The sequence below is a fragment of the Cupressus sempervirens genome, chromosome 8 (genome assembly GCF_028749045.1).
Source record: "Cupressus sempervirens isolate cs-2001-9-10 chromosome 8, ASM2874904v1, whole genome shotgun sequence".
Classification (NCBI taxonomy): Eukaryota; Viridiplantae; Streptophyta; class Pinopsida; order Cupressales; family Cupressaceae; genus Cupressus; species Cupressus sempervirens.
The window spans coordinates 317,893,886-317,915,665 of NC_143125.1; positions in this window are offsets into that span (position 1 = coordinate 317,893,886).

The following is a 21,780-nucleotide window of genomic DNA, read 5'->3' on the forward strand; positions in this document are numbered from 1 at the left end:
TAATATTATAAACCCCAAAATGACTCCCTAAAGAAAATTCAGGAAAAAAATAAAGTACCAAGAGAGAAATGTGCATGATGATCTTTTAGAATAGTTAGATATGTCAAATAATGATTTCGCTAAAAGAAAATTATTAATACGTATGTCTCCTAGTTTAAAAATTGATGACGGTTTGTATGACAAAGGGAATTTTCTCAGAGATGCAAGGACAACCATAAGTGGTTTTGAGCTTTTCAAAAGGTCTTTCTCTTAGAGAAACCAAGATGCCCCTCATAGTAATATGTGGAATTTTGATTTAGGGAAGTTGGTTGTTCCAGGGGTTTTCATGGATTCAAACCTCTTAATCTTTTTTGAAAAAAGATACGATCAAGTGTTGCATCTGGTTAGGAATCATGTTGGAATTGGCCTCTTTAAAGTCATAGTAGAAGAAATTAGTCAGGTTTTTATGTTAAAATCCTATCCTACTTTCCATGAGACCATTGATTTTGATAAATTACAAGAAGTTTACGATGCTCAAAGGGTTTGTCTTAGTAGTGAGACTTTGAAGGGACATTTTGCAAAGATTAGAAACCTAACCCTAGTCTCATCATCTACATGTGAGTCATTACTAAAGAAATATTTCAACCCTTGAGCCCAAGTTGCATACATGTCATTATGTAAAGTTTTTGGTATGGATGAGAAAGATTATTTGCCTATTCCACTAATGTATATGATGGTTCAAATACTATAGTGTGTGATGAATGTAACTTATTATTTTGCTTCTTATATTGTTGAGGATATTCATAATGGTTTAATTGGAATTGATAAAGGAAAAGTTGATAAACCATTTGGATGGTACTCCATACTCATGCACATGTGCCTCTTCAAAGGAGTTTTTGTTTTTGAGAAAGAAATGAAGCTAGAAATAGAGTGTGATGGAGAAAATTCGCATTCATAGTTATGAAGTGTTTATATGTCATGGGACATAATGGATGATAGGTTTGTGAGATTTGACATGTACTTTGCATCTAAAATGAGAGCATTGTTATCCCTTGACAACCCTAGGATCCCCAAAGCACTATTATAATTAATAAGACCAAAGGATTTTGCTTCAAGATTAAAGGTGAGTCATAATTGAGGAGATATTATCCCATATCTCATTTCTGCAATTTTGAAAATATATGGTTTTCAAGGGAGTCCTCATTTTTTACCTTTCCAAGTTCCCCTTAAAATTGGTGATATGAAATTCTTACAAAAAATTGGAGGATTGGAAGAGGGAGAATTAACTAATAGGTCAAGGGGTACCATATTTCACAATTGCACTATTGCACATCAATTTATAATAAAGAAAGGAGGATGTAAACATTTGGAATTTTTTTGGAGTAGTAGAGCATGGCAAGGTCCCATTCTAGGTGTTGGTGTTTGAAAACTACTGAACAACAAAATGTTCAATACCGGAATGATAACACTCATATAACCTAAGGATCAACAAATTCCTATTATCAATTAAGTAAGTAAACCATTTGGACCCAACTTCAAAAAAACCAAAGGATGGTTTCCTACTCTTTTGGCTCTGCTAAACCAAGGTGGGTAATACTAGGGATGATTCTAATGCAAACTGCTATGTAGAGATTCTTTTAGTTTCATTCTGATTCTCATCTATTACCCACTAACACATGAGCAGTTTACTTCACTTCTTTTAATGTTATCAAACTTGTATGCATCCCTTATCACCAGACCTGGTCATCATTCTCCTTGAATTTACAAATATTCCTGATAATAGTAGCTACCTATGACTCAGAGAATAGATATAAACAAGTATTGACCAGCATTTATAACTTTGAACAAAATTGAATGAAAAATGATTTTGATTTTATAATTGGTTTGATATGTAGCAGTAGAAGTCATCCTTGTTCACTTCTGACTTATGTGACCAGTGCCTTATCCATTGGGCAGAAAATTGACTATTGGTGGGAGATCTAATTCAAATAACTTGTAAATGAATTAATCTATTGTAATCACCCCTTCCCATTCTTATGAAGTATCCTTTTCATAAATTCATAAACCCTACTGATTTACTGAAGCATTTCTATAATTCCTTGAAGAAACAATGAAATTAGTATACAACCCATCTAGATTGCATTCAGTCAATTTAAACCTTATTTAAATGACTCCAAAATAGATAAACACATAAAATGGAGATAGGAATTGATGACACAGATATATTTCAAATACCCTTTTGTATTATCCTTTTATATGACTAATACAATGACCAATAGGAATCAATTGAAAAGCCCAGAACATATTTCTTTTTCTATCATTTCAATATGTTATCAGAGAGTACAATTGGAAGCTCACTCAAAACACCTACATACTATTGGACTGACTGAATGTACTTTTCTTAATAAACACAAAAATTCTACAAGTTTTAGACCATCACATTGCCCTGAAAACTCACTTATATAGGCATGAGTTGCAACAAGCAAAGGGAAAATGTGATTGACAAGTGTCCTTTTACAACAATGAATATACTACCCCTTTACAAAAATATCCAAACACCTCAACTCAAAAAGAAACAATAAAAACAAATCGCAGATGACAGCTAGAGCATGAAATCTTTAACTTTGTATTTTTCTCTAACTGCTCCCTATTGGTAATGCTTTGATTTCTGCGATTGCTTCCCAGACAAATACTTCTCTTTTGGTGGGCCATTCACATTCCTTGACTATTGTTAGTTCATCAACAATTTTCTACCACCTAGCATTAGTAATCACCCTTCCTTCTATGGTAAACCTATTCATTTCAGTTTCAACCTTGAATAGGGTATCAGTTAGTTCATTGAAAAGACATTCATCAATACCATCTTGGAAAATGGATACCACTTGTGGCAAATCTATAATGTGATCAAAAGAATTAAACCACTCATTAAAATTCTTTATTTTGTCATCAAAATTAATAACAGAAAGAATTAAAGAATAGAAACCATTTGTCAGCACTTTCATTTTGCTTTGAATTACTGCCAGCTTCCCTGTGAAGATTTGCAATAAGTCTTTCACTTTATCCATACCTTCCTTCACAGTAATAACTTTATCTGGGAGATATGGCTTCTTGGCTAACAAGGGTATCAACTTGTCAAAGAATTGCATATATGGCCCCCATTGTTGAAAAACAGGTTCAAGCCATCCAATTGCATCCTTGCATACCTATTCTACAAATTGTAGATTAATGAATGCATTATAAGCATCTTGAGATATTCTTTTCAGGATGCTTATTCTATGATTTAATACATTTATCAAAGCATTTTTCTTGGTGGCACTGTCAGATTGGGAAACTCCTATTTCCACACTAATAACAGGCACTGGCACTATTACCCCTATAGGTATTTCTTCTGTTTGGGCCTCTGCTTCTACAAATTGTGCCTTCTTTCTTCCTCTTGCCTTGGTGCATGTTCTACCTCTATTGCTGTCTTGAGTTGTTCTTTGAGGGATATTATTTTTGTTTCCAGATTTTTAATTTTCTCCTCCAACTCTTCTATTCTTTGCTTCTGTACATGGCTCATTTTGAGCTCTTCTTCATACATCTTTCTAATGTCAAGGAATTCATTGCACATTGCAACTAGCTTATCCTCAATTTCATCAACCTTTTCCTCATTCATGAGAGCAAAGTGTTTAACCAAACTAGAAATCTTTTTCCCAGTAGTGCTCTCCAATGTCCACACAATCATATTGCTTTGTGTAGTCTCCTCTATATCCATCATTTTGGGCTTCTTAGTGTTAGGGGCTACACTCCATACTGCTAGGGTTTTTGTGTCTACATTAAAACTTGACCCTCTTTTAAAACCTTCACTGCTATTGGCTTCATAATTGATGGCCTTGTCTTGTCTTCTCATTTGATCCATAACAAAGGCCTTCTCAATATCCCAATGTGGTATTAGAATCATACCACTCCTATGTACCAACTCCCTGGCTTCTGCAGCGGTCATTGTTTCACTCTAAGGATCATAAGCCAACAATTTTTCAACTAATTCCTTATTCTTCTCTAGATCCTCTCCTGGCATGAGAATCAATGTGAGCTCATTTTGTTTGATTTTATAAAGAAAATTTTAAAACTATGATAATTTAATGAAACCATCATCTTCCATGAAATTTTCAGATTGAATAAGCCTGTCATCCAATCTTGATACTGCAACTTGAAGATCAGTAGAGGCCTTCCCTTCTTTTGTAGCCCTTTGGTGTAAATAATTTTGCCTAATATCAACAAAATACTCACTACTCCCCGACATTACTTGTAAGGCTCTGCTTACAACCTTTTCTGGGATGTGCATCATCTTTTGTCTCTTATTTCCTTTTGGCACCCAAGTTGAAGCTGATGGTTGCTCCTCTTCTAACTCAATCTCCAATTGTGTATCTGGCTCAGGGGATTCTCTATTTACAATGGCTTCCTCTCCTTCTGGGTCATGCAACATTTGTGACATAATGTGGTCAAAATTATCAACCATTCTTCTCAAGTTATTAGGATATGGAATCTCTGTATAGAAACCCTTAAAATCAGGGTTGGTCCTCTTCAAAACCTCCTCTACTCTCCTTGTCTCCTCATATTTCCTCAATAACTCATCAGCTTCCCGTGTTGCTACTATATTGGCAATTAAGTCCTCTACAGGGATTGGCTTGCTTAGAGGCAGGATGTATCCCATAATGGCCTTGACCTCATTGGCAATGTAATTGTCAAGGTCATACATTCTATAGGGCCTAGTAGCAAATTTGTACTGGCCTAAATACTCACTTAATTCCTCAAATGTATTCTTACCTATTTAAAAATCTCCTACTTTAAAGGTTCTACAGACAAAAGTAGGCTTGTGTAGAGAGGGAGGGATCATTTCTTTATTCATCAATAAAAATTTCCTAAAGAATTCAATAATGGCCAATCTAGGGGGTAGATATTTAGGCAGAAGATGAGGAGGTTGTGGGCATGCAAACACTTTGATTAAAGTGCACTCCTTAAACAAAAAGATACTCCCCCAGTTATGATCTAATTTGGTTTTTTCATCTAAGAATGAGGGCCTAAGCAAAGTCTTCAAAACATTTGGTGCCCTAAAGAAAGTATGATCTAATTGCGTGATGATAACAGAACTAAAAAAAATAAAGAACACAAGGGCATTTGAATAATAGAAATCCTTATGCCAAATACGAGTCCAGAGTTACACAGGTAACTCACCAAATTCATCAAAATTTTGATCAATGAAGTCCCCATTGATGTATCCAATGTTGTTATATAGGATAAGGTGCATTAGTAGTGAATAATGGTGGACCTTGAAGTCTTTCATCTCTCCCTTCTTTGCATCACAAATCTGCATGTGCATACTGTCAATGATGAAGGCCACATAATCATATTCCTTATGGTGGAAAGGGTCCTATATATCACATGCCATCAAAAAAAGAGAACCATACACATGATCCTCTGCACCATCACTTCCCAGTACTTTGTGCAACCCATACACTGTGTTTTTGAAATAATTCTTAAACCTACTCAAAGGTAGAAAATCCCCCACCTTTTTTGGAAGTAACCCTACCTTCTTTACCCTATAAGGGATATGTGGCAATATAACATTGTTCACAAAGTATATTTTATTCTTGTCAAACTTTCCCTGTAAATCTGCAATGTCAATAGGTATATCCATTTGTCCCATTAATCCAAAGGCCTCAACAAAAGAAGTTTCCTCCAATGTGCATAATACACTCCCATTATGCCTATGGAATGTCCTAGTTATTGGATTGTAGAAATTTATTAGGGCCTTCAACAAATAAACATCAATGAATACTTCTAGAAATATTAATTTTGCCATGTTTTTGTTCCATGGGTTACACACTGGCACATTCTTTGTTCTATTCTGATAAAATTACATAAAAAGATCATAACCAGTCACTCTAGGGCATTCGACATCTTGAACAAAAACATATGGGTCTCAAAAAATATGGTCATTTGCAGAAATTGCATTTGATGATCCCGGGAGAATTTCCAGCCAATCCTTAGCATGCTTATTTGGCTTCCTGACCCTTGATTTTTTCTCAGTCTTGATAGCACCCTTTTTCCTTTTCCCTTCTACTGTGACTTCCATGACATCGTCACCTTCATCCTCAACATCAACCTCTTCTTCAAGAATTTCCTTGACTTCTTTTTTAGCCATGTTCTCTACAAATTATATTTTGAATTCTTTCATAGTAGCATAGAACACACAAAGCTCTACAACTTTCAAATTTCAGAATGGACCAGAAAACAAGCTTCTTCACAGTGGCAAATACACTAACATTCAATCAAATCTTTGATGTTTTAATCATACAACTACCATTTTTTTATATAAATTTAGCATGCACAAGCTTTAAAACTATTAATGCAAGTTGTCAACAAGGTATATCAACTGTAAATTCTGATTTGGGTGTACTTTGCAATGCTTTATTTTACTTGGCTATGGCAATTTTGTCCTTTTTGCTTTCTTGGTATGACACATCAGCAGTTTTCTTTTCAAAATTTGGTCTTTCTCCCTTACACTAAATCAAGACTTCAGTCTTTGTAACCTCGAAAACACCTTTGGCAAGCAATCATGTTCCTTTGGTAATGTCTTAAAATATCCCAGACATAAGACCATTAAGCCCTTTTAACACTGTATTGAAATCCTTTTACGCCTTTACACAACCCTGTACACTGTAAGATCTCAAACCTTCTCAATTGACACCTTCATTCTTACAATTTAACCACTCCTCGTACGAGCTTAAAAACCCTTGTTAAGAATTTCTCTTTACCCTTTACACTCACACATATACGTATCAATGAAAACCTTAAAAATTTCTTCTACGTCGCTCCGCTTACTTCATTACTCGGGACACTGTAAGACTTCAAACTTTATCTTTCGATCATACGCTCTTAGCTTCACCTATAGCATCGAAATATCTTTTAGCTTTCTTTTATTAATCCTTTATGAATTTATGGGTTACCTTCACCTTGTATGATCAGAGAGCCTTCTCAAATAATAGCCCGCTCCTCCACTCACCCTTTCTCATAAAAGTGTAAAGCCCTTTCTTTTATTTCCTTTATTTACCATTTTACGCTTATATGCTAAGACTGAACTCGTAATCACGGAGAAAGGATAAAACAACCTTTCGCTCATATGCTCACCTTGCAAGCATAAGGGCGTAATGACAAAACTTCCTTTTCCACTTATCAATGACCTAGATTTGATCTAATAAAATGAAAAAAAAAAATCACCATTAATTTTTTGCACATGCAAAATTTAAAACTTAAGTTCTATGCCATGCGGGTTGGGCCCACCTAACATGGATGTCATGTCTTCATCTGATTCGCTTGCACTAGGACCTGTCTAAAAATTTAATAGGTCCCACTTGACACTTTTACTACTAGAACAAAACTTTATGGTTATCTGCGAGCTCAAAAATGTATGCATGTAAACACATTTGAACCTTCCTTTCGTTCTTATGGAATCCTTTTACCCATAGAACTGTAAAACCTTTCATGCACCCTTTCAAATCAAGCTTTACACCATGCTGGGGTATCACACCCTTACGCTATCCATTGAAACGTATATGCATAAATCATAACTTAATACCTCTCCGCCCTTTCACTCAAACTGCTTACTCATAACCTCGTAATAAGATCTTTTAAAGCGCAATAGATCTTTATGCTTCTTCACTTTAAGACAATTCACATGATTAGGAAGCCTCTGGCCAAACCATTCCATTACTATGAAAAACAAAAGCATATCCCCGTAGAACATGAAATCCTTTACACTGCTATGCTACATTATGAAATGTGACCATGAAAACAAAAAGAATAAGGTACTCCACTCTTACGTGAAACCCTACACCGTAAGACCGTAAAGGATGAAATTTAAGCACTTTACAAATCCTTTTTGAAAATTTGAAAGGAAACCTAGGGTTTTTCACACTTAGGGCATTTTCATGGTTGCGTTAAGGGACAAACCTTGAGAATTTAATAGAGTTTGAAAACACACGAAACAGGGAACGATTAGGGCAACGTAATATTTTGAAAAATATGAGGAATGAAAACCCTAATCTGCTTAATTCAAAAACTTAAATGATTTTTCACCCAAATTTTCAAATGTTTTCTATACTGTGAAAAATCAGACCAACACTAGGTTCATAGATCTTGAGGGTTTCTATGAAATGTTTAAAATAAGGACCAAGGTGAAGGCACATACTCATAATTTTTATTACCTTGAGGATGTTATTAGGAATGAATTCTCTCTACATGAGCAAGAGATAAAGAAAGATAAATGGAGAGTTTATAAGAAGATCTTGGATTTTATCAATGCTTTTGATAGAAGTTATGACCCCTTGAAAGATGCAAAATTATGGGGTGATAAATTGAACAAACTAATGTCACACTTTGCATAAATCATTCAAGTTATGAATGAGAAAAAATGCTTCCTTAATTGACACATATCTTGATCAAGCAAAGGAATTGATGCAAATATCATCCTTTTCTGCTACTATAAATCCCAAACAATATGTTCTCTAGAGGAAGGATGGATTCACAAGGTGCTCCTCCAACCACAATTTTACAAAAGACCTCTATTTGAGAGTTCCCCTATTGAAACAACTTCCAAAAGATAGAAGATAGAGGAGGGGACATCTTTAAGGATTGATATGTACTCACCCTCTCAAACTCCAATGCATTTTAATAATGAACAGGCAGTAGTTGAACACTTGGGATCGGTAGGACGCCAGAATGATGTTGTTACTACAACCAAATTAGAGGAGGGGATGTTGCAAGAACCTTCAATGTCGATCACGGATCCTATAATAGAAGATTTATAGAGGCATGGAGTTAGATCTAGTGGTAGAAAAGGCATGTCAACAATTTTTTCTAGATGATGAGTTTGTTAAATCTAGAGCTTTTGTTCAATTTTCTTGTAGATTAAGCATACCAAATTTTGAAACCAAAATTTGAAGAGGAAAATAGAGAAACATGATAAAGAGGAATATGTTATAAGAGAAGAGATAAAGGAAGAAATGAATGAATATTTAAATAAAATTACTCCAAAAGTAGGTAGGCAAATGATAAGAGAATCTGGTGTATTAATCATTCCAGAATGGGATATTGCTAGTGCAATATTATTTGATGCTATTATGAACAAAAAGAATAAAAGATATAGAATGGAAGAAGAAGATAGGGGAGTCCATATGGGAATAAAGTTTAGTGAAGATCATGTAACTATGGTAATATGGTCATTGTAGGAAAGGGATAAAATAAGACATCAAGAGTTTTCTGACACACACCAGATGGGAAGCCTCATGGTGTTCTGGGTGGAGGAAATTGATAATGTAGAATCAACCCTCATGAATAAAGAGATGGTAGATTTTAACTTAGATGTTTCTAGGAAAGAAAAACATAAATTTATTGATCTAAATGCCAAATATGAGAAGATGTTGGAAGCTTATGATGAGAGGGTGTTGGCGCTCAAAATTGCAGCCCTTATTTTGAGCATTGTTAAAAAATCAAGCCTATAAATGCTTTGTGAAGCCTATGCATCCCGTTGTTGAGTTAGTGCATAAATGGTGTTCAATGTTTCTAATGCCCTTCTTTCAGCCTATCTAAGTGTTCCATGATGTCAAATTGATATCTCGAGTCATTCTATAAAGTCCCGTTTTGAGCATTTCCCAAATCTGCATTTTACCCTAAGTGTCAGACAACGACAGAAGGCAATGTTTGCAACTGAATATCTCACACCCAAAAATGTTTCATGATTCGCCATTTTGGGATTGTCTAGTGTCCATACCTAAGAACCTATGTTTCAGATTTTGAGTCATTTAGAGTTCGTTTGACTAGGTTTTGAATCCCTCAAAGTTGGTCAGTTATTGTTTTCGTGCTTTTGCACTTTGCACTTAATTCTGGGAAGCCCTGTTTGACCCGTAATAACTTTTGACTAGTTGACCCGAATGCTAAAATTCCTTTTGTGTTGCATTGTAGATATCAGAGACTTGTTATGTTTCAATTTTTAGCCTATGACGAATTCATTTGATCAGTTTTCACACGTGATTCCAAATGGAATTTCTAAAAGTTTTACTAGTGTCAGTATTCGCTGATTGATTGGAACCCCTATTCGTGACATCATATCTCCTGATCCGTGATTGGTCAAGTCAAATGGATTGTACCCCTGTGTTGTCCTCTGAAAATACTTTAAGTTTGCTAGTTTATAAACCTTAACGAATCCATTTGCACACTTTTCTAGGGCCTTTTCATTTGCAAAAAACATTTTTTTGTTGTTGTCTCTTGTCCTGCATTTCTGAGTAGCCAACTTCAGACACTTGCCAAATGTGGCTCGTTATTCGTCATGAGCCCAAATTGCATATTCATAATGTCCTCATGACAGAGAACCAGTGTCCCAGTTTTCATTTCCCCATGTGCTCATTTGCCTAGTTTTCAAAGCCAAATTCGAACCCAATGTGTTGTTTTCTAACATGTTTTTGTGCAGATAATTCTGAAGGGGCAACTTTGACAGCGAATATCTTTTGGCTCCGAATTCATCATAAGACGAAATCTGATAGGATGAAAGTATATGAAACAAAGAATCAGTGTGTCAGGTTTCAGAGCCTAGTCAATTGTTCGGGTCAGTTTTTAAAGGCGGTCAATGGACCTCCTGACACCAATTTGGCAACTGGCAGAAAGTGATTAAATGAGTTTTAAATGATCAATCAATGTTCAAGTTCGAGTTTAATCAGTATCAGATTGATCAATGGGTCAGTTTTACAACTCAGTCGTCCGAAAACGAATTTTTTTTAGCCGGACCCACTATGGAGTCCGACTGACAGTTAGTACGCTGACAAGGTATTCGAGATCGTTCAAGTATTAATACTTTGGGACATTAGCAATTGATGAAATATGGATAGTTATGAAGAAAGATACTAAGAAGTTGTCCATGATGTTCCTTCAATACAGAAAGTGAGTCATTTAATCGGTAGAAGCAAAGAGGAGTGGTGTTGCAATTTGGTACTATGGAAGAGGAGAGTGGATTATGTGCTATGCATCTTGTCCCTGAAAAGAAATTGGGGAACATGAAAACAAATCCAAGAAAAGGACTTCGTAGATCCAAATTAAATAGCCAAAAGTAGTTGCCTCATAAACATCGAGAATATTGCAATTGTCAATAATGGAAGGCGGCAGTAGTTTTAGAGGAGCAGCCCACATAGCAGGCAATGGTCCATGCAGGTCGATGGAAGGAGCTCACCAATGGAATATTAATGTATGTTGATTATCTGTGTACAGAAAATAAATATGCATCTTTGCTTCAGGAGAAACAATGTTGAACTTAGGCTCAAAAAAAATCAACTCCTTGAACCACATGATAAAGACAAGGAAGAGTGAAAGCAGTGTGGCTTTCATACTATCCAGCTGTGTCCTTGCTGCACAACAAAATGCAACTTCATATTAAGCACCTGATTTAGCAGCCAACAGTTCTCAAATAACAATGATTTCGAATAATCTAAAGAATATTTAGAAAGATGTCAGTAAGGGAGTCAGTGGTCAAAGTCTGAAAAGGATCCATGCATAGTATAAAGGACGTCCATTTTCAAAGTAACTCACGCAGCTTAAAGATGCTTGATTTCACATTTAAAATGGAAGACACAAAGGGCATCCACCGCATTTTCAAAAGGAGGAGTACCAGACGCATTTAATAGAGCAGAACACCCATGAAAGAAAAGGCGAGGATCAAAGCGCACAGATAGGAAGGTCCCTGCACATGAAGAAATCTCCATGCAAGGAAGGAATAAGCTGCCATTTGATATAAAGAAACTTGCAGGCAAAGGAAGCTGCATTTTTCACAAAGGAAACGACATATAAATAACAGAGGAGCTTTGCAAGAGAAGACTACAGGAGTGATCCAAAAAAGCAGCCTACGCAATAGAAAGCCATAGCTGATGAAGAGGGCCCACGTTAAAGTAGAGGTTCCAGTTACAAGCAAATTTTGTTGCAGTTTATAGTTGAAGAAGAAGTTCATGTTTTCTTTTCAAACACCAAGCAATCATCACCCATCGCATTCAAAGCAAAAGGAGAGTCGGGAGCAATAAAGAACAATCAATGCAATAAAACACAGGAGATTTCAAAGACTTAGCCGTATGCTAAGACTAGGCCAGCTCGCATAAAAAGAAGCCACAGTAGATAATAAAAGAAGTAACCCACGTCTACCAAAGAGAATGACAGAGCGTGCCCACGCCAAGCAGTAAGGAAGAGCCCACGTTTTTCAGGAGGGGACAACATCTATAGGGAAGGTTCCATGTTTTTTATATTAAGCCATAGTGAATCTGTTAGGCAGTCCATGTAGGAGTCAAAGCATAATGAAGATCACCATGCAAGTCAAAGAAATCGCTAATCCAAGGAAGATACCAGCTCCATGCAATTAGGGAATTTCAATGGCATTAAAGAAAGAGGCAAAGCCACAGTTATAACAGGAAGAAAACTCACGTGTTAAAAAAAAAAAAAAAAAGAGAAGAAATTCGCCAAGCTTCACGCTTGCAAAGCAAAGCCAATCACGCATGATCAAATAGCTCCATACACAAATGAGAGAATTGCAAAATTTTCAAAAGGAGGAGCTGAATGGGAAATAAGGGAGTTTGAATAGGCCTTGGCATCTAAGAAGAGCGCATAGTTGTGATTAGAATTAATCTAAGGACAGATATGAGTTCACAGTAAATTTCATACTCAAAACAAGCTCCTCCACGACCCGAAGTAAAACTCAAAGACTGGCTCAATCCTTGGGAGGGATTTTGCATTCTGCAGTATAAGAAAGAGTCGTTTCATGTGTGTATTTGTAAGATGCTCGCATCACTTGCATGCTCTGTGAAGAGAAAAATACCTATGTAAGGTAAAAGAGAAGCATGTTAAAAGAGAAGGCAACGTTCGAATGAAAATGAGCACAGGCACGTTTTGAAGCCGTACAAGCAGAACAGGGTAAGGGAGGTTCAAACCCATTATCCCACATTGTCCGTGGGTGGGTTTTTAAATATTTTTAAATATGTTTACACTCAAAGTACTTAATGTCAACAAAACAAAAAGGCTTTTGAAAAGCTACGCCCAGGTGGGGTCTATGAGGATGTCGTCAGGTGGATAATAAACATAAATTTTGGAGGAATGCGTGCACAAAGAGGATGACGTCAGCAGGGATAGGTCATCGGAAAAGTCAAGAAACTGGCTCCTCGCTACTTCGCTAGCTGGGAAATCTTGAAAAATCCACGTAGTGAAATAGCGAGGTTGCTGAAAAACATGTGGTCGTTGTTACGCCGCCAAGGAGAGAAGATGCTCATAGGTTACCATAGCGAAGTAGCGACAAGGTAGGTGGTGACGACACGTGGCGGCATGAGCTTGGGTGTAGTGATGAGGTAGTGACTGTACCAACTTGAGCCAATCAATGAGTGACATGTGTCGCTTGGTCAACAGAGGTTTGACCCGAGTGGAAGCATAAAGGCAAAAAGTAAAATAGGCTTAAAGTGAATTTTAAAGTATTTTCTCAATGGGTATGCACGTCAGTTTTTAAAATCAAATAGGGCTTTAATTCTAATGTTAAGACATTAGATTATTATAAAATTTATTGGATTTTTAAATTCAAAGATGTGCAGACCTGATATTTCTAGCAGAGGAGTCATTTTCGAATTGACTTTCAAGGGGTTTTTGGAAGGCAAAATATGCCTTATCATATACTGTCGGAATCATGAGAATCCAAATTTTCCATTTTTGAAGTCAGTTTTTGCACAAGTGTTTCTTGGAATGAGTTATAGTCAAAAATGTGAATTTTAGGGCTTTCTCAATGGAATGGGTAAAAATTGAAAATCCAGTTAGAAGATCAGTAAAACTTGGTAAGAATGTAGTTGGAGTTCACTTTTCTCACATTCACTCAATTTAACCTAATTTTTGCCAAGAATTTTAGTGGGTTTTCAGATATTTTGATGACTCAGCAAGCTTTCATCATTCAAAAATAGACATTTGCAAATCAGTTACAAAAAAGGATGAAACAAGATCAGATCAAGATGGGTAAAGAAATGAAAGAAGCTTTCAGTTGCAAAAGATTGAATTCCCAGTGGACAAATGTCAGTTTTAGATTCAATCTGAGAACTCACCTTTGTCTATATCATTCTTTCTTTCAGATCTGTGATACCATTTTTCTCAGTGTTCTTCCTGTTGTGAATAGCATATTGTATTCCTTTTGAGGCATTTGTATTACACAGTCATTCTATGTGTATTTTTTTGAATTTTGATAGGCAGATGATGTATTGTTTCTAAGGAAATTAATGCAGGAGTTTCACCTTTCTTAGTTTCATTCTGATTCTCATCTCCTGCTTCTGTTACTTGCAATATTCTCGGTTTAAGAACTAAGAGCTTGATCCCAATTACATCCCCTTAAGGTTGTATATCAGAATAGATTTGTTGTTGGAATAAAGCTCCAAGTAAATGCTTGTTTATACTGATAGGATTGCAGGTTACACCAGAAGGATATCACTATAAGTACGAGAGTTTTAATGAATATTGATATCTGTTTGCAAGTCAAGCAGATAGACCATATACGTGAATATATGAGTATATTTTAGGTATCCATATGTATGTGAAGATTCAGTTAGTGCCCAATGGATAAGGGACTGGTCAACTTGAAGGATGCATGTTCATTGTTGTTGCATACCTGGTAATGCTGAGAAATCAAATCAAAAATGAATATTATTTTCCCATTTTATGTTTTGAAGAACTATAAGTGTAGGTCATGGCTTATTTGTGGTTACTTTCCTTGGTTATAATTAGATATTGTGATCAGGAGATTTACCAACAAATTGAAGAAGAAAATTGACCATATCTGCTATAGAGGGTAGTCTTGTAATGAAGTATCAAGATAAATTAGACAAATCCCTCAGGTTTGCCCACCTTGGCTTTGCAGAGCCTAAAGTGAAGTGAGTCTTGATATGACTGTTAATTGGCCCAGAACTAAGATTTAGCCTTGCTAAATATAGGATTTAGCTCATCCTTAGGCATGTTCCTAGTCTTTGTTTCTTGGTATCAGGTTTAAATCTACCTGGTATGTTCTGTACCACAAAGAACACCAACAGAGGGAAAGAAGGATTACTGAAATGCCAAGGATTATTGCTATTTATGAAAAATAATAAGGGATGCAAAAACCAATAGGTGAATCATCTCATATGATGATTTCATCCTCACCAAATCCACTACCCCTCACTAGCCCAATCATTGAGCTTCCCCAGACTCCATTACACACTAGAGAATCATTGAATGAAGGAATTGAGGAGGAAAATAATAAGCTTAAGACTGCTCAGGTAGAGGCAAGGTAGAGATATGAAGAGAAGGTGAGGGATACCATTTTACACCTTGAATCTAAAATTAATAATAGATTACGTCACCATGAGATATCAAAACTTCTAGTTACTGGGAAGTCTCTTAATGAAAATGAGGATGTGCTAAGATAGATTTTGCACAAGTAGGTTAATCGAGAAGAAGAGATGATCAACATATGCTTGTTTGTCATAGATAAAGACCACATTGATGATTTAATTGAAAATACATGTGATTAGGTAATGGTCTCATTGGAGTTTGATATAAATGGGGAGTTTCTATAGAGAAAGATGAAGTTCTATCTTTCCAAGTATGAGAATAAGAGCTTCAACCATTTACCCTTAGTTTTCAATAATGATCATAGTCTCAAGACTTTTAAAGAATGGGATAAAGATTTGTATGCCTTTTTGAGAAATAGGATGAATGATATAATAAAAAATGATGTTAATAATGTATTTGTAGAAACTATAGAGATGATGGTAGAAGCAAGGAATTTTTACAAATATTGCATTTTTAAGGTTAAATAGTTGAAGGAAAAGTGGAAAGATATTACTTGTGTAGAAAAGGAGATTATGGAGTTTAATTGGCCTAATGATATTTTTTTACAATGAGTGGATAACAAGACATGTTTCCAAAATAGAAGACCCATAGGTGACAATTGAAGATTAGGCACAGGGCTAGGATGAAACAAAAAAAGTCATGCAATCATTTGAGAAGGACAATGAACCAATAGTTGAAAGAGAAATGTGAGAAAAAAAAAGCAAAGAATAGTTATCTAAATAGGGTATTTTACTTTTGTGGTTCATCCACTATGGATATGCTTGCTTTACAAATTATGAAGTTGCATTCAAAATATGCAAACTGCTAGCTGCATGTCCAATAACTATTTTGTAAAGCTATTGATGCTGATATTTTTGTCTCTCTTGTAACTTTTTTTTGTATCCAATTATTGGGAGACATGTGTCTATTATGCTCCCACATCTAAATCTTGTTACAATCCTTGCTTATAGAAGGATTTCCAAGACTAGCATTGAGGGTTTGAATTTTGAGAAGAGAATATTATATTCATGTCTTTTGGTCGATCTAATACTATGTATACTTTTTTTGTAATCCAATTCATATAACACAAGTATAGAATTACAATTTTCTTAGTCTATTTGAGTTATTTTTTACTCTACAAGGGTTGATACTTCGATGGTTGCATTATTTCAAATAAATTAATACAAATGCAAAAAAAATTGGTTGCTTATTTTAGATCTTGTCTCTTCTTGTGTTGCTTTTCATTTTTCTGAGATTTAATGATAAGTATTTAAAGTCTTGGTTGTAATTCATATTGAATTATATCTTGTGTCGTGTCTTGCTATTAATCAAATTGATTATGTAAATGCTTGGTACAATTTAAGAAAATTGAAGGTATTATAAGGAGATTCTGATGATTATGAAGTTTAAAAATCAACGCTGATCTTTGTTTTAGAAAGTGATAGAACGGATCTGATATAGATGGGTCAAGCTTTGTGAGTAGTTAAGCCTAGATAGATAAAGTAGTGATCATAGGTTGATATTGAACAATCATGCTAAGTTACATAGTGTCAAAACTCATAAATCAAATCCTTATAATGTCATGTTTTGTATGTAGATCTACAAAGTTAGCATGTGTTTTATTTAGAAAGATGTAGGGTATGGGGAATTAGCTATTTTGCATCCTTCATTTGGTATCTAAATTAGAATAATCAAAGACAAATGCTTGCTATATAGGAATTTATGATGAATATTGTCATAATGAAAAATAATAAATTCCAAGGTGCACTTGCCTGAATCCTACATAATTCAAAGGGAAGAAGACTGCAAAGTCTTGTTAGTTGGTCCTATTCACTTGCATGGGAATATCTGTCATGGTATTTAGCTAATTCCTAGGTATTTACTACATTCTTAAGAGGTATTTTAAATCCTCTCGAAATTAGTAGCCAACAAAATCTTTCATGCACAGTTAGTGCCTTTTATTTTTTTTAAATTTTATTTTATAATTCCTAGTTGACTTTAATTTAGCAAGATGCTTTGAGAGAAAAAAAATTATTTATTTTAATTCTAAATAATATTTAATTCTCGTTATTTAAAAGAAGCTTCTAAATTTCACAAGGCTAGATTAAATCATTATTATTCTGCCAACTTTATTTTTTTAAAGGCAAATTTAATTATTATTAGTTCCAAAGTTAGGCTTTTTAATTAAATCTTTTAATCCAATGCTTTTATTTAATTAATTATATATTAATCAAATAAAGTATGGTAATGTTTTCCTTCCTAAGGTTTTTGATTTATTTAAATTATTAATTTAATTAATTCCCTTGGTTGACTATATACACTTAAAGTCACAAAGTAAACCACATACTCAAAGAAACTCAAAAACCAAACAAAAAACAAAAATAAAATTCAAGGCTTAAGTCATCGAATTCACATCGTCTTGACAAATTTAGAATGGTAGAGAAATCAAATACTTTTCCTTTACAATAAGACAAAATGGCTCAGGGTATGGATTTGGACTTGAAAACTATCTCCCCTCTTTTACCATTGAGATATTGCAAGATGACATGTGCAACAATGTTTAGAATAACTAAGAGGGAGGGGGGGTGTGAATTAGTTATCCAAGATCCAAATGTACCAATTGAACAAATAAACACTTAACCTGCTTTAGATCTAAACATTCATTAGCTCAACCTCTATAGTAAAATTTCAATAACATAAACTAGCAGTCCATTGTCATAAATATAATAGACTTGTAGATTGTAAAAATTAACAATAAATCATCACAAACAACATCCATACAAGTTTGAAACTATGATTTAATGTGGAAACCTAATTTGGAAAAAACCACCAGTAACATGTCACCAATCTTTTCACTCTTCTAAGTACGCTCAGTTAGGAGCCAATCCTATTAAAGGTTACAAAACACATTGTTAAATGTGACCTTGTTAATGGATTAATCACCCTATTAAGAGTGGCCTTATTAGAGGACTTTAGAACATTTTATTAGAATGCTACCTTGATTAAAGGATTTACATATGACTGTTAGGTCAACCCTTAGTAAAGGATATTAATACTGATGCAATGGTTAGAAATTAATTATATATTTTAATCTGGAAAATACAACTCACTTTGCAAATACAAATAATTGCTCAGCTCAAATGTTGATCCACTAACCCGCCTTCATTGTCATCTTGACCTCTATTTCTTGGCAACCCTTCAAGCAATCACTCTTTACCTCTTATAAACTCTTCTTAGTCTTTTGCTTAAGTTCACCAACCAATAGCATCAAAAACTACTCCAACCTTACTAGGTTAGCCCTCGTACCTCCTTAAATAGGTAATTATGATATTTTTCCACTTAAACACCATCATAGATCTTAGGGTTAGGTTAGATTCATCAAATCCTTCCACCATTTCATCTCTTCTAGAAAAATTTTCAAACTTCTCCTTCAATCCTTTCATAGAAATGTGCAAACACAATTTCCCTTGATTTAAATGTTCTAGGTCATCCATCCTTATATTCAACACACTTTCCATATTCCAAGAAATCAACTCTATCGGTTGGAAATCACAATTTCTTCATAAACTATCAAAATGTTGTCCTTCGGCCAATACTATTTTCTGACACTTAGTCATCACTGGGTTACTTGGTCGCTACTAACATTCTATTTAGCACATATACTGCTACTTAGTCAATATAGATGCTCAGTCGACACTACTCTTGTTTGGCACATACTGGCACTCGATCGACATTAGCATCACTTGACATGCATTGCAAGTTCCTTATTCTTCTACTCTATTGCTCAATCAAAACTATGTATTTGGTCAATCTTTGATCACTTCTTCAAGGATTCAACACAACTATCTTCTTTATTGGTAGCATGATTTAAACAATCACTTTATCTTGTCAAAGTCTAACAAATCAAGTGCCCAATATTTTTGCAACTCACAACTCAACCTTTCCTCTAGGTGCTTTTGTTATGACAAACTTCTCAAATCCTCTTTATCAATCATCTAGATATGGCATTCAAGTTAGATATAAAACTATCTTACCAATAAGATTTGACATCAATGACAACATAACAATTGTTCCAATTGTAGTTTCCAACAATCTCCCTCTTTGGTATTGATGGCAATACCTCTAGTTACCATGCAATCCAAAACATGTACTACATCAAGAAAACTCCCTTTATGTAGTGTCAAATCTTCATTAATATCCTTAGTTTCATTCTGGTTCTCATCTCTATTTCTAGTAATCTCTTTCTTTTAGTTTCATTCTTATTCTCATCCATGCAACTTTGACATAAAACTCATAAGCTCCCTCTATCATATCAGATCATGAAATCAATAAGACTCTTCTGTATTTTTGGCAACACCTTTCATACATTCCCCCTCTTTCTTATTCAATCTTTCATGGTAACACATATCATCCATACCATTACCATCCATTTCCCTCTTATTGATCATTGTATAGGTAACTAAATTACATCTTTTCACTCTTTGACAATAATGCCACAAGCACTTTATCTATCTCATGTATCTTGTCCATGTAGATATCTTCATTTCCAGACTAAATTCATCATCTATCACTTTTTTATGAATGATAACATGATTTTGTCCTTCTTCGTTCACTACTACTTTAGGCAACTCCTAAATTAGGATTATTTGCATCAACTTGTAAGATATTCTGATTAACCCATTCGATGAAAAGTACCATTTTAGCTTAAGTAGTTTTGTCTAGGGAAATCTGTTGATAATAATTATTCAATTGTATATTGTTATTGATGTTATAAAAATGTTATACTCTTATAAGGAGAATCTTGTTACTCACAAGGTTATAGAGAGTGCACATGTAAAAATTAATGAGTTTGTAGAAAAAGAATGAAGAACAAAGAAACAAGTAGCCCGAGGATTACAAAAATGTGTTTACTTTGAACCTGATACCTTACCCAACATTCAATAGATTACCCCACTTGATTCACCCAAGTCTGGTGTGTCAATCAAGTTGTAGCTAGTGCAATCCGAGTTGGAGATAGTTCAAATTGAGTCTCATATAAAGGAACCCAAGTCATAGTAAGTGGGAATTGAGTCTTAGAGAATGTAAATAGAGTAGAACTTGGAAATTCATAGAAACTTTGAGCATGGTGAACCAAGTGAATCCAATCTAGAATCTAGAAGTAAGATACCTCTACTTGCTAGATATGTTAGAGGGCATCATGGACCTAAGAAAATAATTGGAGTTTAGATAGGAGGCACAATGAAAAGGAAGAAACTAAAAGGTACATGTTTTCTTACTGAATTGATAGATGAAATGAATGAAGAGATCGAGCAAATTGAAAGGAACAATACTTGGACTTTTGTTCCTATACCCAAGGATATACATGTAATTAGTACAAAGTGGGTATTCAAAAGAAAATTGAGTGAAAATGGTGAAGTATCAAGGAATAAGGCAAGGCTAGTGTGCAAAGGATATGCTCAAGAAGAAGGCATAGACTATGGAGAAACATTTTCTCATGTTGCTAGACTTGAAGGAGTCAAAACACTACTTGCATATGCTACATTTAAAGGATTTAAAGTGTATCAAATGGATGTTAAATCAGCTTTCTTGAATGGAATTTTGGAAGAGGAAGTCTATATTGATCAACCTGAAGGTTTCATTGATCCAAACAAAAGAGACATGGTCTATAAGTTAAACAGAGTTTTATATGGTCTAAAGCAAGCTCCTAAAGCATGACATGAGAGACTTCATGGATATCTGGTAAGGATTGATTTTCAAAGAACCAATCATAACAACAGTCTATATATGAAAGAGGGACCATAAAATAAGATTTTTCTAGCATAAATATTTGTGTATGATATCCTATTTATAAGTCATGATGACTTATGCAAGTCATTCTTTGAGGAAATAAGGAAATATTTTGAAATGTCAATGTTTGGAGAAATAAAATTCTTTGTTGATTTACAAGTTCATCAAATGAAGGATGAAATTTATATTACACATTCAAAATATGTCAAGGAGATATTGTAGACCTTTGGAATGGAAGATTCCAAACCAATTGGAACAACTATGTCTACTAGACATTAGTTATCCAAGGATAATGATTCAAAATAAGTAAATTAGACTACTTATAGATCTATGATTGGGAAACTTCAGTATGTTTTTCACAAAAGACTTGATATTGTATTAGTAGTTGGTATAGTTGCAAGATTCTTGGCAAATCCCAGAAAAAATCACATGATGGAAATCAAATGAATTATGAGATATCTAAAAGGAACACAAGACTATGGTCTATGTTACAAGAAAGGAGGGAAATTTGAGTTGAAATCCTTTACTGATGTTGATTGGGCTGGAAGCATTGATGATAAGAAGAGCACTAGTGGAGGAGCATTCTATCTTGGAAAGAGGTTAGTATCTTGGACA